The sequence below is a fragment of the Gorilla gorilla genome, chromosome 6, assembly GCF_029281585.2.
Source record: "Gorilla gorilla gorilla isolate KB3781 chromosome 6, NHGRI_mGorGor1-v2.1_pri, whole genome shotgun sequence".
Classification (NCBI taxonomy): domain Eukaryota; kingdom Metazoa; phylum Chordata; class Mammalia; order Primates; family Hominidae; genus Gorilla; species Gorilla gorilla.
This window is the reverse complement of record NC_073230.2, coordinates 128,896,446-128,911,399: the sequence shown is the minus strand read 5'-3', so window position 1 is coordinate 128,911,399 and position 14,954 is coordinate 128,896,446. Positions and strand designations below refer to the sequence as shown.

The 14,954-nt window shown below is 35.1% G+C and overlaps 1 long non-coding RNA gene across 2 annotated transcripts in view; it reads left to right on the top strand.

The window, feature by feature from the left end:
- Nucleotides 1-308: 308 nt before the first annotated feature.
- The window catches only part of LOC129534718 (uncharacterized), a 241,947-nt gene continuing 227,301 nt past the window's right edge, over nt 309-14,954 (top strand). Inside the window, exon 1 of one of the 2 annotated variants that reach the window (XR_010134550.1) lies at nt 309-422. This is a non-coding gene — a long non-coding RNA (uncharacterized lncRNA). The remainder of the gene's footprint in view (nt 423-14,954) is intronic. The other variant, XR_010134549.1, reaches the window with a different exon arrangement.

Sequence of the window (14,954 nt, the reverse complement as noted above, 5' to 3'; positions counted from 1 at the left end):
CCCCACCGGATTTTGGAATTGCATGGGCCCTGTAACCCCTTTTTTGGGGCCAATTTCTCCTATTTGAAATGGCTGTTGTGTCTAGGAAGTAACTAGCTTGTTTTTGATTTTACAGGCTCATAGGTAGAAGAGACTTGCATTGTCTCAGAGACTTTGGACTTCAGGCTTTTGGGTTAATGAAGAAATGAGTTAAGACTTATGGTGATTGTTGGGAAGGCAGTGCCCCAGGGAGAGGTAATTGAATCATGAGGGCGGGTCTTTCCTGTGCTGTTCTCCTGATAGTGAATAAGTCTCGCGAGATCTGATGGGTTTATCAGGGGTTTCCGCTATTGCTTCGTCTTCATTTTCTCTTGCTGCTACCATGGAAGAAGCGACTTTCACCTCCCGCCGTGATTCTGAGGCCTTTCCAGCCATGTCAAACTGTAAGTCCAGTTAAACCTCTTTTCCTTCCCAGTCTCAGGTATGTCTTTATTAGCAGCGTGAATATGGACTAATACACACACACACATATCTGAGGCACAGAAAGAGAATAGCACATATTTTCACTAAAAATTAAAAAAAACAAACTTGAGCTCATGAAAGTACAGAGTAAGCCGGGCGCGTTGGCTCACGCCTGTAATCCCAGCACTTTGGGAGGCCGAGGCGGGCAGATCATGAGGTCAGGAGATCAAGACCATCCTGGCTAACACAGTGAAACCCCGTCTCTACTAAAAATACAAAAAATTAGCCGGGCGCGGCGGTGGGCGCCTGTAGTCCCAGCTACTCCGGAGGCTGAGGCAGGAGAATGGCGTGAACCCGGGCGGCGGAGCTTGCAGTGAGCTGAGATAGCGCCACTGCAGTCCGGCCTGGGCGAAAGAGCGACACTCCGTCTCAAAAAAAAAAAAACAAAAAAACCAAAAAGAAAGTACAGAGTAAAATTGTGGGTTTTAGTAGCTGGGGAGGGTAGAGGGAGGGAAGAATGGGGAGAAGTTGTTTAACAGGTATCAAGTGTTAGGGGATTAGAAAGAAAGTAGTTCAGTTGTACTGCATCCCTGTAGGGTGAATATAGTTGACTACAATTTGTTGTATGTTCTTAAAACTTAAAGGAGAGAATTTTAAATGTTCACAACACAAAGAAATAACCAAGGTTTGAGGTGATGGATATGCTAATTACCCTGATTTGATCAGTACACGTTGTACACAAAAATATCACCCTGTGTTCCATAAATGTGTACAATTAATACATATCAAGTAAAAATAAAAGGAAAGAAAACGTGCTCAACATCCTTAGTCCTTAAGGACATGTACGTTAAATCACAATTAGATACCGCTGCATAGCTACTGGAATGGAAAACCAACAAAACAAGCAAATACCTGCAAATACAAATGCTAGTGAAGATGTGAATTAAATATTCATACACGATTGATGGGGATGCAAACTGATGCAGCCTCTTTAAAATGCATTTTGGAAGTTTGTTACCAAGTTAAACATATACTTATCACCTGAACCATCAATTCCACAACAAGCTGTTTATGGAAGATAATTGAAAACATATGTTTACCCAAAACTTCTATGTAAATGTTTGCGTGTGTTTGTGTGTGTTTGATAAATATGGAAAAGAAAAAAATTAATGAACAAGGAACAAATAAATTTCAGACATGAATTTTGCATGAAGAAAGGGGTTGACAACAATGGGATGTCGAGAAATATTTTTTTGCGATAGAAGGTTCTATATCTTTATTATTGCTTGGTGTACACGACTCTATATGCTTGTGAAAACTCATAGAACTGTACATTACATTAGGTGAATTTTATGTAAATTAAACCTCAAGGTTATTTTACATAAAAAATAATAAGTCTCAATTTTCCAGACATACATTTCCCAAAGGTTTTTCTTTAACCTAGAAAACATACAAGTATATGTTTATATAATATGATAATTATGACATAAGATTTAGTAATTATTTTAGGGTTTACAGTATGTCTTAATGATCATATTCAACGTTCAGATAATACTGCATCACTTCGTACATCGGATAAGTATACAACAATATGTGTCCCTCTCCCTTTACCTGGTATTTGCTTTTTGCCATACATTTCCCTTCTACATATGGTCACATATGTGTTGGGTAGATATCTGAAAATGATATGGTTGAGCTACAGTGCACATACATGTTTACCTTTTTGAGAAACTTCCAAATTCTTTTCCAAATGAACTGTACCATGTTACATTCTCGTGACAGGTATGTGTAAATTCTAATTGCTACAAATACTCACCAAAATGTGATATGGTCAGTGTTGTTGTTATTTAATTTGAGCTTTCTAGTCAATATGTGACCATTATGGAATATTCTGCATTTTTCCTAATCAATATTAATGTTCAGCACCTTCTTATATTGATTTTGCCATCAAAGATAGACTATTAGGAATAACAGTGAATTTGGCATCATCATACATGCAACACTGGTATAAAAATTTGCATTCTATGTACCAACAAAAGCACAAAGAATGAAAGACAAACTATGACAGATTTCATGTCTAATCATTAAATATAAACAAATCATTTATAAGAAAACAAATGAATGCTACTTCATAACTAAGACAGTTAAATATATCTTAAACAGAATTTTAATAGTGCTATTGATAATAAAAATGTGTTGAAATAAATTAAGAACTGCTTTTCATCAAATAATAGAAATAAAAGCATAAAGTACAAACCATATGAGAGATGTTTTCATAGTGTATCTAACATATAACTACTATATTTAGTATATTTTTAAAACTCCCACAAATCAGAAAGTCAGAGAAAACACAAAAGAAACATTTGCTAAGTATACGATCTTTTAAAAGCTTTTCGCATAAAATCATATTCAAGTGGCTGAATAACATGAAAAGTCACTCTATATAGACATCAAAGAAATGCAAATTAAAACTTCATTTGCTAGCGCTACACACCCACCAACCTGACTAAATTAAAAAATAGACAATAAATTCAAATGTTGTTGATGATGTATACACATTTAAATTCTCATACATTGCTGGTGAGATCATAAATTCTTCAAATAACTGTTGGCCAGTATCTAGTAAAGATGGACATGTGCACACTTTATAGTCTGGAAATTAAAATCCAGGTATATACTCAAAGAAATTTCCAAAGTAAAAATTGAAAAATCTGGTAAAATATCAAATCTTCATAGCAACAAAATATGTAATAATAAAAAAGCTATCAACAATATATTAGACAATTAAATTATGGCACATCTGTCTAGAATATAATGATATATAACAAATGGAATGGAAAATTCACTATGTGCAGCAATAGAATTGAATTTCATAAACATAATAATAAGTAAAAGAAGCCAGACACGAAACTACATTTTATGATCCCCTTTATATGAAGAGTACAATCAGGTAAACTAATCTATGTTCGAAATCAGAATAGTGATTATCCTAGTGGCTGGTGGTGAGAGAGGGAGGTACTCAAAAAGGAGGCACTTGAGGGATAGTAACATTCTTTTCTTAATCATGGGATGATTACATGGGTATGTTCAATATGAAAAATTCATTTTCTTCTTCTCCTCTTCCACTGTCTTTATCTTCTGTTAGCTAAAATGCAATGTAGTGTGCTGTGTACAAGGACATGCAATTTGGATTTCTAACAGAGTATTTGGATCTTAGGCATGTTATCTAGGGGTGGATTAGTTGAGCTGTAGATGGACTCTTTGCTAATCCCTTGGGATATCAGCTGTGACTATCTTTTGATGTAATTTAGTTCCTTTGCAGAACCATGGCTTTGATTAGTGACTCAACATCCACATGTGAATATTTGAGTGAGGGGAATCATTTTAAAGCTCTCAGTTATTATCACCATCGTTCAGCTATCTAGGATTAAATTTCTTTCTTTGTCAAATGTGCTATTCCAGGTAGTACATTGAAAAGTAGTTCCATTATAAACCAATCAAAATTATACCAGACTCTGTGCATGTGAAGTACTGTACTAAGACTTTTAGTTATTTATTGAATAAGTAAATATCTGGTATAAAAGTCATTTATCATCACTACATTTTAAAATTATTGAATTTTTTGAACAAAGTATTATAGGCAATTAAAAAATTACAGAAATCCAGATAAACAAGATAAATTCTGTGGCCTCTATTACATGGAAATCTCTCTTGAAACTGTTTCATACTGGATTTGCAGAAATGTATACATTTCAGTATCATCCTTTATTACTCTCTGAAGTGCTCCTAGAAATTGATTGATTTTGAGCATCTAATAAATTTAATAAATAAAAAATATTGAGAGAAATACTGCTGTGGTAAGGAAATTTCCTATCTATATACCCATTAACTTGAGTTATGGAGTAATGGACTTTAGTTGAGTTCAAAGGCAAATCAATGTCATGCAGAATGGGGTAATAAAATTGTGCCCCATAAAGTTCTTGAATATCAGCCAAATCACAAAATATTTGGCAGAATTCCTAGAGTTTTCTTACAGAATATTGCTTCAGGATGTTTTAAAATGCTCATAAGCACATTTAATGTACATGTTGCCAGTAAACTAGGGAGCTATAATAGGGTTTCCTTATTCTGATAGAAGCTAATTGCTGTATACTCTAGTAGTTCAAAATGTTTAAATCAGAAAATAAGTGGAATTTTTTAGAAAACTAAATTATTTATATCAAGATAATTCACTAATTTCTTATATTAATGGAATAGAAAGTACTCGGGTCTAGAGTATATGTATAGAAAGGGAAAATAAGGGGTTGAATCACTACTGAGGGACTAGAGAATGTCTAAATACTTCTGCCAGGCAGAAGACCACATATAGTTCTTATGGTCTGGTCTGAGAAGTTTGAATAGGATGTGGGAGTTATCCAGAGCAGTGAGTAGACTGAGACTGAAAAGAAGAGACAATTGAAAATTCAATGGGAGGACGTAAGTTGTTAAACTAAAGAGAAGGATTAAAGTGAAATGAAACCTTGGAGCATGTGAGATAGATATTTAGGCCTTGTGTCCAAATTTCAGAAGTATATAAGGCAGTAAGATACATATGAATAGAAGACTCTCAATGGCATATAAATTAAGGATATTAAACAAAAACTAAATAATTTTGGACAGGACGAGGACAGGTGTTTCTTAGCTATATCTGAGTTTTTCAGATAACTTTGATAAATAATTGGAAGTTAATATAAGAAGCATATATTGCTTATTTTCTATTCATATTTAGTGAATCATCTACTTTTCTATTAATGAGTAGTATGGGAGAAGCTATAATTAAAGAAACGTTCACTGTCTTCATGAAATGCGAAAGATAAGCTTTCTGACAAAGAGCCACAAATGTCATTATTGTGATGGCTCCAGTGCCCAGAACATACATATCTGTCAAGTGACACAGTGCTCACCCTTTAAGAATGGTGCTCTTATAAAATATACTTAAATCAGAATATGATATATGTTGCCTTAATACAACTACTCTAGAAAGGATTACATGTCAGTATTTAATAACGGTGTTTTGGTTTTTTATAGTGGAAATGCATTATTTCTGTTTTCACAACTTTGCAGTTTCTTGTGAGGAAAGTATTTTTGTGTGCAGAGCGATTTTGATATTAGATAGTAAAAAGTTGCCAGATGGGTGAGTCAATATGAAAAAGCTGGAGAAATAGATGAAGCTTCTTTAGTAAATGCTTAATTATTTATTGAAGTCAGGACTATAACTCATCTCCACCATGAAAATGAACTGAGGTATTGCCTCCTTAAAAATATCAAAATAAAGTATATGTTTTGAAAGAAAAAATAAGAAAATTTGCTTTTACCATTACAGGAAGATGTTTAGCCCTAGAAAATATTTTCAGAAATTATCAAGATAGATGTGGTTGATCTCAACTAAATTTCTAGTTAAGGGAAAGGTAACAGCTGAATAGAAGCCCTTACTTATTGTCCCCCAACCCCAAACAGGAACATCAAAGTTGATGTCTACACAAAAAAGCAATTTCATAAGAATCAAAAATCAAGTGAGCAATCACAGTCCTGGTTTTAACTTCATATCACTGAGAGAAGCACTGAAGACATTAGGAAAGACAGTCTTGAGTTGCTGACACTACCCCTTCTCCATGTTCTGGCAGTGGATGTGTGGCATGAAGAGGGAATCTCAGCTGTTCAGGGAGGAAGTGAGCAATGCCTGTGGGAATATGCATTGAACTCAGTGCTACCCTATCATAGTAGAAGGCAAAACCAGATGAATTCAGCTGACACCCACCCACAGAAGGAGTGTTTAGACTACCCCAAGCCAAAGGGGAATCACCCATCCCAGTGGTTTTTTTATTCCAGAAAGCCTTGTTACCATAGGCTAAAGGGCTTTGGGGTTCTAAATAAACTTAAAAGGCAGTATAAATCACAAGGACTGCAATTCCTAGGCAAGTTCTAGTGCTGTGCTGGGCTCAGAGCCAGTGGACATAGAGGACACATGACCTCGTGAAATGCCAGTCAGGGAGGCTAAGGGAGTGCTTGCACCGCCCCTCCCCCCAACCCCAGGCAACACAGCTTGTAGCACTGAAAAAAATGACATCTTCTGCTTGAGTAGAGGTGAGGGAAGAGTAAAGAGAGCTTTGTCTTGCATCTTGGATACCCGCTTAGCCACAGTAAGAGAAAGCACTAGGCAGAGTCTTGAGGCCCCTGTTCCAGGCCCTAGTTTCTGGATGACATTTCTAGACATATTGTGGGCCAGAAGGGAACTCGCTGTCTTGAAGGAAAAATCCAGTACTACAGACACGATTTATTACTTGCTGACTAAAGAGCCCTCAGGCTAAGGTGAGAGAACTCCATCTGCTTGAGAAAAGCAGAGGGAAAAGTAAAGAGGATTTTTTGCATCTTAGGTACCACCTTGGCCACAGCAGGGTAGAGCACCAAATGTGTTCTTGGGGCACTTAATTCCAGGCCTTGTCTCTTGAATGGCATTTCTGGACCTACACTGGGCCAGAGGGGATCCCACTTCCCTGAACGGGGAGACTCAAGCCTGGCAGCATTCACCATAAGCTGACTTAAATGCCCTTGGGCATTAAGGAAACATCACGGGTAGCCTGGCAGTACTCCCTATGGTCCTGCTGTTGTGGCAGTCATGGGGGAGGCTCCTCTGCCTTTGGAAAGGGGATAGAAGAGTGGGAGGAACTTTTTCTTGTGATTTGAGTGTCAGCTTAGCCACAGTAGTATAAAGCACCATGTGAATTTCTAAGACTTTTGACACCAGGCCCTTGCTCCAGCACAGCATCTCTGGACCTGCCTAGGGCCTGGGGAAACTTGCCACCTCTAAGGGAAGAACACAAGCCTGGCTGGCTTCACCACATGCTGACTGCAGAGCTTGAGGGCCTTGAGTATACATAGATGGCAGCCAGGGAGTGATTACACTGGGCCTTGAGTGAGCCCAACTGCTGTGCTAGCTTCAGGTCTGACCCAACACATTACCAGTGGTAGTGGTTAAAGGGGTGCTTGTCTTACCGTACCCCCTGCTCTAGGTGGCTCAGCAGATAGAGAGTGAGAGAAAGACTTTTTGTTTGGGAGAAAATAAGGGAAGGGAATAAGAGTATCTGCCTGGTAAACCAGAGAATTATTTTGAATCTTACTCAATATCACAAAGGCAATACCTCTATTAGTCCACAAAAACAACAGTGTTACTGGGCTTGAGGTACCGTCTAATGAAGATAAGGCATAGATCCTGATATATGGTTTGGTTCTGTTTCCCCACCAAAATCTCCTATTGAATTGTAGTTCCCAGTGTGGAGAAGGGGCCTAGTGGGAGGTGATCGCTGTTTTTATGATAGAGATCTGATGAGATCTGGTTGTTTGAAAGTGTGTAGCACCTCCCCCATCTCTCTCTTTTTCTCCTGCAACAGTCGTGTAGGATGTACTGGCTTCCCCTTCCACAATGATTGTAAATTTCCTAAGGCCTATCCCAGCCATGCTTTCTGTACAGCTTGTGGAACTGTAAGTCAATTAAATCTCTTTTCTTCAAGAATTGCCCAGTGTCGGATATGTCTTTATACCAGTGTGAGAATGGACTAATACAGATTACATCCAAATCCCTTTGAATGCATGGGAAGCCTTTCTAAGAAAGAAGGGTACAAATAAGCCAATCTGCAGAAACTATAGTCAATACCTAACTCTTAAATGCTCAGACAACGACAAACACCCACCAGCATCAAGAAAATCAGGAAAACATGATCTCACCAAATGAAATACATAAGGAAACAGGGACCAATTCTGGAGATAAAAAGATATACAACCTTTCAGACAGAGAATTCAAAATAGCTGTGTTGAGAAATTACAGTGAAACTCAAGATAACACAGAGATGGAATTCAGAATCCTATCACATAAATTTTTAAATGAGATTGAAGTAATTAAACAGAAATTAGCAGAAATTTTAAAGTTGAAAAATGCAGTTGACAATACTGAAGAATGCATCAAAGTCTTTCAATAGCAGAATGGATCAAGCAGAAAAAGAATTAGTGAGCTTGAAAACAGCCTGTTTGAAAATACATAGTCCAGGAGAAAAAAGAAAAAAAAAATAAAACACACCTACAGGATCTCAAAAATAGCATGGGAAAGGACAAATCTAGCAGTTATTGGCCTTAAAGAGGAGGTAGCGAAAGAGACAGGGGCAGAAAGTTTATTCAAAGCTTTCTTTAACATTCTTTCATTTTGACCTTGGAAAATCTGATGATTATGTATCTTGGGGATAACCTTGTGTAGAGTCTGGCAGGAGTTCTCTGTATTTCCTGAATTTTACTGTTGGCCTCCCTAGCAAGGTTGGGGAAGTTTTCATAGACAATACTTTAAAATATGTTTTTCAAGTTGTTTGCTTTCTCCCCCTCCCTTTCAGGGATGCCAATGATTTGTAGGTTTGATCTCTTTATAAAATTCCATACTTCTTGGAGGTTTTGTTCATTCCTTTTTATTCTTATTTTCTTTAAATTCAAAATTTCTTTATTTTTGACTGACTGTTTTATTTCAAAGAGCCAGTCTTCAAGTTCTGAGATTCTTTCCCCAGTTTGATCTGTTCTATTGTTAAAACTTGTAATTGCATTGTGGAATTCTTGTATTGTGTTGTTCAGCTCTGTCAGCTCTGTAAGGTTCTTTTATACTGACTATTTTGTCCTTCAGCTCCTATACTGCTTTTTTGTAATTTTCAGTTTCCTTGGATTCATTTTTTTTTACCTTCCTGAATTTCGATTATTTTTGTTTCTATCCATATTCTAAATTCTATTTCTGTCATTCCAGCCAGCTCAGCCTGGTTAAGAACTCTTGTTGGAAAACTGGTATGGTAATTTAGAAGACATATGACACTATGGACATTTGAGTTACCAGAGTTCTTTTGTTTGTTCTTTCTCATCTTTGCATGTGGGTGTTGCTGTAACTGATGAAGAAAACGTGGTACATATACACCATAGAATATACTATGCAGTCATAAAAAAGGATAAGATCATGTCCTTTGTGGGAACATGGATGAAGCTGGAGGCTACTATTCTTAGCAAACTTACACAGGAAAAGAAAACCAAATATTGTATGTTCTTACTTATAAATTGAAGCTAAATGATGAGAACCTATGAACACAAAAAAGGAAATAACAGATACTGGGGTCTTCTTGATGGAGGAGGCTGGGAAGAGGGAGAGAAGAAGAATAAATAACTATTGGCTACTGGGCTTAATACCTGGGTGATGAAATAATTTGTAGAACAACATGAATTTACCTATGTAACAAAATCTCACATGTACCCCCAAACCTAAAATAAAAGTTAAAAAAAGAGAGAAAAAACATTGATTAAAGAAGTTAAAGAAGACACCAAAAATGGAAAACTATTCCATGTTCATGGATTGAAAAAAATCAATATTGTTAAAATGTCTGAACTACCCAAAGCAGCATACAGATTAAATGCAATCTCTATCAAAATACCAACATTCTTCACAGAAATTAAACTATCCTAAAATGTGTATGGGGTACAAAAGTACCAGAAGAGCCCTAGCTATCCTGAGCAAAAAGAACAAAAGAGCAAAAAAAACAAAACAAAAAAAAGGAATCACATTACCTGACTTCAAATTATAGTACAGAGCTATAGTAACCAAAACAGCATGGTACTGACATAAAAACAGACACACCAACTAAAGGAACAGAATAGAGAACCAAGAAACAAATTCATACATCTACAGTAAACTCTTTTACAAAGATGCCATAAACATATATTGGAGAAGGAACAGTTTTTTTCAATAAATAGTGCTGGGAAAACTAGATGTTCATATGTGGTAGAATGAAACCTAGACTCCTCTCTTTTGCCATATACAAAAATCAAATAAAAATGGATTAAGAACTTAGATCTAAGACCTAAAATTATGAAACTACTAAACAGAAACATTGGCAAAACTCTCTAGGACACTGGATTTCGCTAAGGTTTCTTGGTAATATCCCCTGTAGTACAGGCAACAAGCAAAAATTGACACACGGGATCATATGAAGTTAAAAACTTTCTGGAAAACAAAGGAAACTATCCACAAAGTGAAGAGACAACTCATAGAATGGGAGCAAATATTTGCAAACTACCTATCTAACAAGGGATTAATAAGCATAATATATAAGAAGCTCAAACAATTCAATAGCAAAAAATCTAATAATCCAATTATAAAAAGGGCAAAGGACCTGAGTATACATTTCTCAAAAGAAGACATGCAAATGGCAAACAGATATATGAAACGGTGCTCAATATCATTGATCATCAGAGAAATACAAATAAAAACTACAATGAGATATCATCTTACAACAGTTAAAATGGCATATATCCAAAAGACAGGCAACAACAAATGGTAGCAAGGATGTGGAGAAAGTGAAAACCTTGTACACTGTTGGTGGAAATGTAAATTACTGCATCCACTATGGAGAACAGTATAGAGGTTTTTCAAAAAGCTAAAAATAGAGCTACCATACTATCCAGCTATCCCACTGCTAGGTATATATCCAAAAGAAAGTAAATCAGCATATTGAAGATATATCTGTACTACTATGTTTATTGAAACACTTCACAATAGCCAAGATTTGAAAGCAACTTGTGTTCAGCAGAATAGATAAAGAAAATGTGGTACTTATAAACAATAGAGTACTATTCAGCCATAAAAACAGATCCATTCATGCAATAGCATGTATGTAACTGGAGGTCATTAGGTTAAGGGAAATAATCCAGGCACAGAAAGACAAACTTCATATGTTCTTGCTTATTTGTGGGAGCCAAAAAAATGAAACAGTTAATCTCATGGAGATAGACAGTAGAATGATAGTTACCAGAGGTTGGGAAGGGTAGTACAAGAACGGGAGAGAAGTGGGTATGGTTAATGTGCATAAACAATATAATTAGAAAGAATTAAAAAAAAACCTAGTATTTGATAGCAAAACAGTGTGACTATAGTCAATAATTACATAGTATATTTTAACATAACTGTTTAAAACTTGATAGATTATAACACAAAGGATTAATACTTGAGGTGATAGATACCCCATTTACCATGATGTGATTACTAGGCATTGCATGTGTGTATCAATATGTCTCTTGTACTGTACCCCATGAATATATGCACCTACTGTGTATCCAGAAAATTAAAAATTAAAAGCTAAATGGAATTTTAAAAAAATAATAAAAATATTACAATTCTACTTAAAGCCATATCAAAATAATCTAAAAAGAAAAATACTATTAAATTAAGCTTTAATAATTGCTTAATGAATCTTGTAGTTATACCTAACAAAGTAGGAGATGTGGATCAAGATCAGTCTAGAACTCTGTTAGTTTCCTTTCGTGTTGTACAGGAAAGAATAATAAAAATATTTACAAGGGAATTTTCTGTGTCCAGACACTCCTTTTAAACCAAATATATACAAATCTTCCAAATAGCCTATATCCACCAATATAAAAAATGAATTCATTTCTCATAGAAGTAATTTTAATTACAAATAAACAAATAACTTTACACTGGAGAAACCTGGGAGTCCTTACCTTGTCATCAATTTGATCAAAGTTAGCATTACCATACATGAGGCAAATAGACTATAAACCCAGATATGATGCACTAAGAAGAACACAGATTTACTTTTGTAGTATTCCTGCCCAAAATACAAAACTTTTCACCTTAAAGATCCATAATACTAAAATACACTACACCATTGATAATAATTAATAATTAATAATTAATTAATAATTGATAATAAATGCCCTACTCTACACCATTAATAGTCCCCTTATATGATTTGGCTCTGTGTCCTACCGAAATCTCACCTGGAATTGTTATCTCCATGTTTTGCATTTTCCCCCATCTGTTCTCCTGATAGTGAGGGAATTCTCACAAGGTCTGGTGGTTTTAAAAGCGGCAGTTTCCCTGTGCACTCTCTCTCCTTTGGCCTTGTGAAGAAGGCATTTGCTTCTCCTTCATCTTTCGTCGTGATTGTATGTTCCTGGGGTCCCCCCAGCCAAGCAGAACTATGAGTCAATTAAACCTCTTTTATTTATAAATTACACAGCCTCAGGTAGTATCTTTATAGCACTGTGAATATGGCCTAATCCATTTCCCCTTATCGCAAGATTTTGCTTTTGTGGTTTCAGTTTTCCACCATCAACTGTGTTCTGAAAATAGATTAGTACGGTACATAAAATAAGACATTTTGAGATGCAGAGAGAGAGACAGAGATCAAATTCATGTAACTTTTACTAAAACATATTGTTATAATTGTTCCAGTTTATTATATTATTGTTAATCTTTTACTGTGACTAATTTATAAGTTAAAGTTTATTATAGTTATGTATGTATTGGAAAAAACATAAGATATATGGAGTTCAATACTATCTGTGGTTTCAGGCATCCTTATGGGTGTCTTGGAAAGTATTCGTTGTGGATAAGAATCCCAGGATGTTTGTTTGTACTTTACAAATTGCTTTCTGAAAGCAGCTCAGTAGAGGATCAGTAAAATAAAGTGAAATATACATTGGTAACAATGAGATAATCTAGACCTTAAAAGGTAGTCTATAATTTTGTAAATTCAAATACAATTTTGGAACACCTACCTAACTGCTATGCAATCTTATCACAATTGGATAAACATACACAAAAGATGTCAAAAGGTTTCAACAGTGCCCTAGTTTAAGAATCTTCTAACACAATTAATTTAAGCAAAAACCAGAATAAGTTGTTTATGGGACTGGCATCAATACAAAGGGGTTCAGTTTCTGTAGGAGATCAAGAGAAACATTGGGAAATTGAGCTGCAGATAGATATTAAGAGAAATATATTAAATTATTTCTATTGAGTGAACTTCAAAGTAATATTTGTACTAAGAAAATATTAGGAGTCAAGATATACATATTTAATACAAACAAGTATCAAACTTGGAAATCTTTATTGAATCTTCTAATAATAAGCATATAATTCAAAATGAAAGATTTTGGCTATGTTATTTTTTGATAACATCAGTTAATTTTTATTGCTCAACTTTGTGCTTTTTTCTATGACCTTTAAGGACAAGAAATCATCCTTATTCACCTTGAAGTCCTCATAGTGACCTAGCACAGTTACCTATTTACTATTTTCCAATGACTGAGGAATTGAAATGAATTGAACATCTATTATCAAGTCCATTAAAAATAAGTTTAGCACTTTTTCTGTTTATAAGTGTAATAGGGAAATGTATAAGATCATGGACTATGGAATCACACTGCTATTGAATTCACAGTGTAAACATATTGGAACATACTGTTTTTTGTATGTAAATTTTGTATCCTTCAACTTTTCTGAATTTGGTTGTCGGTTCTGATAGATATTGTTAGAGTCTTTAGGTTTTTCCGAATATAAGATCATATCACCTGCAAATAAACATAATTTGATTTCCTTCTTTCCAGTTTGAATGCCTTTTATGTCTTTATCTTGTCTGATTGCTTTAGCTAGGACTTCTGTTAATATGTTTACTAACAGTAGTAAATGTGGGCATCATTGTTGTGATCCAGATCTCAGAGGCAGGCTTTCCATTTTTTTAACATTCAGTATGATACTTGTTGTGGGTCTGTTGTATATGACTTTTATTGTGTTGAGTTATGTTCTTTCTCTATCCAGTTTCTTTTTGGGGGAAGTTTATCACAAAGGGATGTTGAATCTTATCAAATGCTTTTTTAGCAACAATTGAAATGATCATATTGTTTTTGTCCTTATTTCTGTTGATAGTTTGCTCTTTTTTGGATGTGTCTTTGCCTGATTTGATATTAGGCTAATAATGGTCTTATAGAATGAGATTGAAAATACTACAATACTACCTCCTAGTCTACTTCTTTTTTTTTTTTTTTAATAGTTTCAGTAGGATTGGCATCAGTTCTTTTTTAAATGTTGGGTAAAATTCAGCTTGAAGAAAATAAGTCCTGGGCCTTTCTGTTGTGGAAGACATTTTATTAAAGCTTTGATCTTGTTACTTGTTCATGGTTCAATCTTAGTGGGTTGTGTGTGTTTAGGAATTTCTCCATTTGTTGTAGGTTTTATAGTTTATTGGCATATGTATGGTCACAGTGATCTCTAATGATCCTTTGAATTTCTGTGATATCAGTTGTAACGACTCCTTTTTCATCCCTGATTTTATTTATTTGGATGTTCTGTCTTTTTTTTTTTTAAGTTGGTCTGGCTAAAAGTTTCTGAATTTTGTTTATCTTTTCAACAAACAAATTTTCAATTTTTTGATCTGTTGTAGCTTTGTGTTTGTTTCAATTTTATTTGTTTTTGCCTGGATCTTTACCATTTCTTTCCTTCTACTAATGTTGGGTTTCATTTTCTCTTGCTTTTCTAGCTCTTTAAGATGCATCATTAGGTTGTTTTAGGGTTTTTTCTTCTTTAATTTTTTGTTCTTCTTTTCCAAGGGCTATACAGTAGAAGCTGAGGTCTTCGATTTAGGATCTTCCTTGTTTTCTAA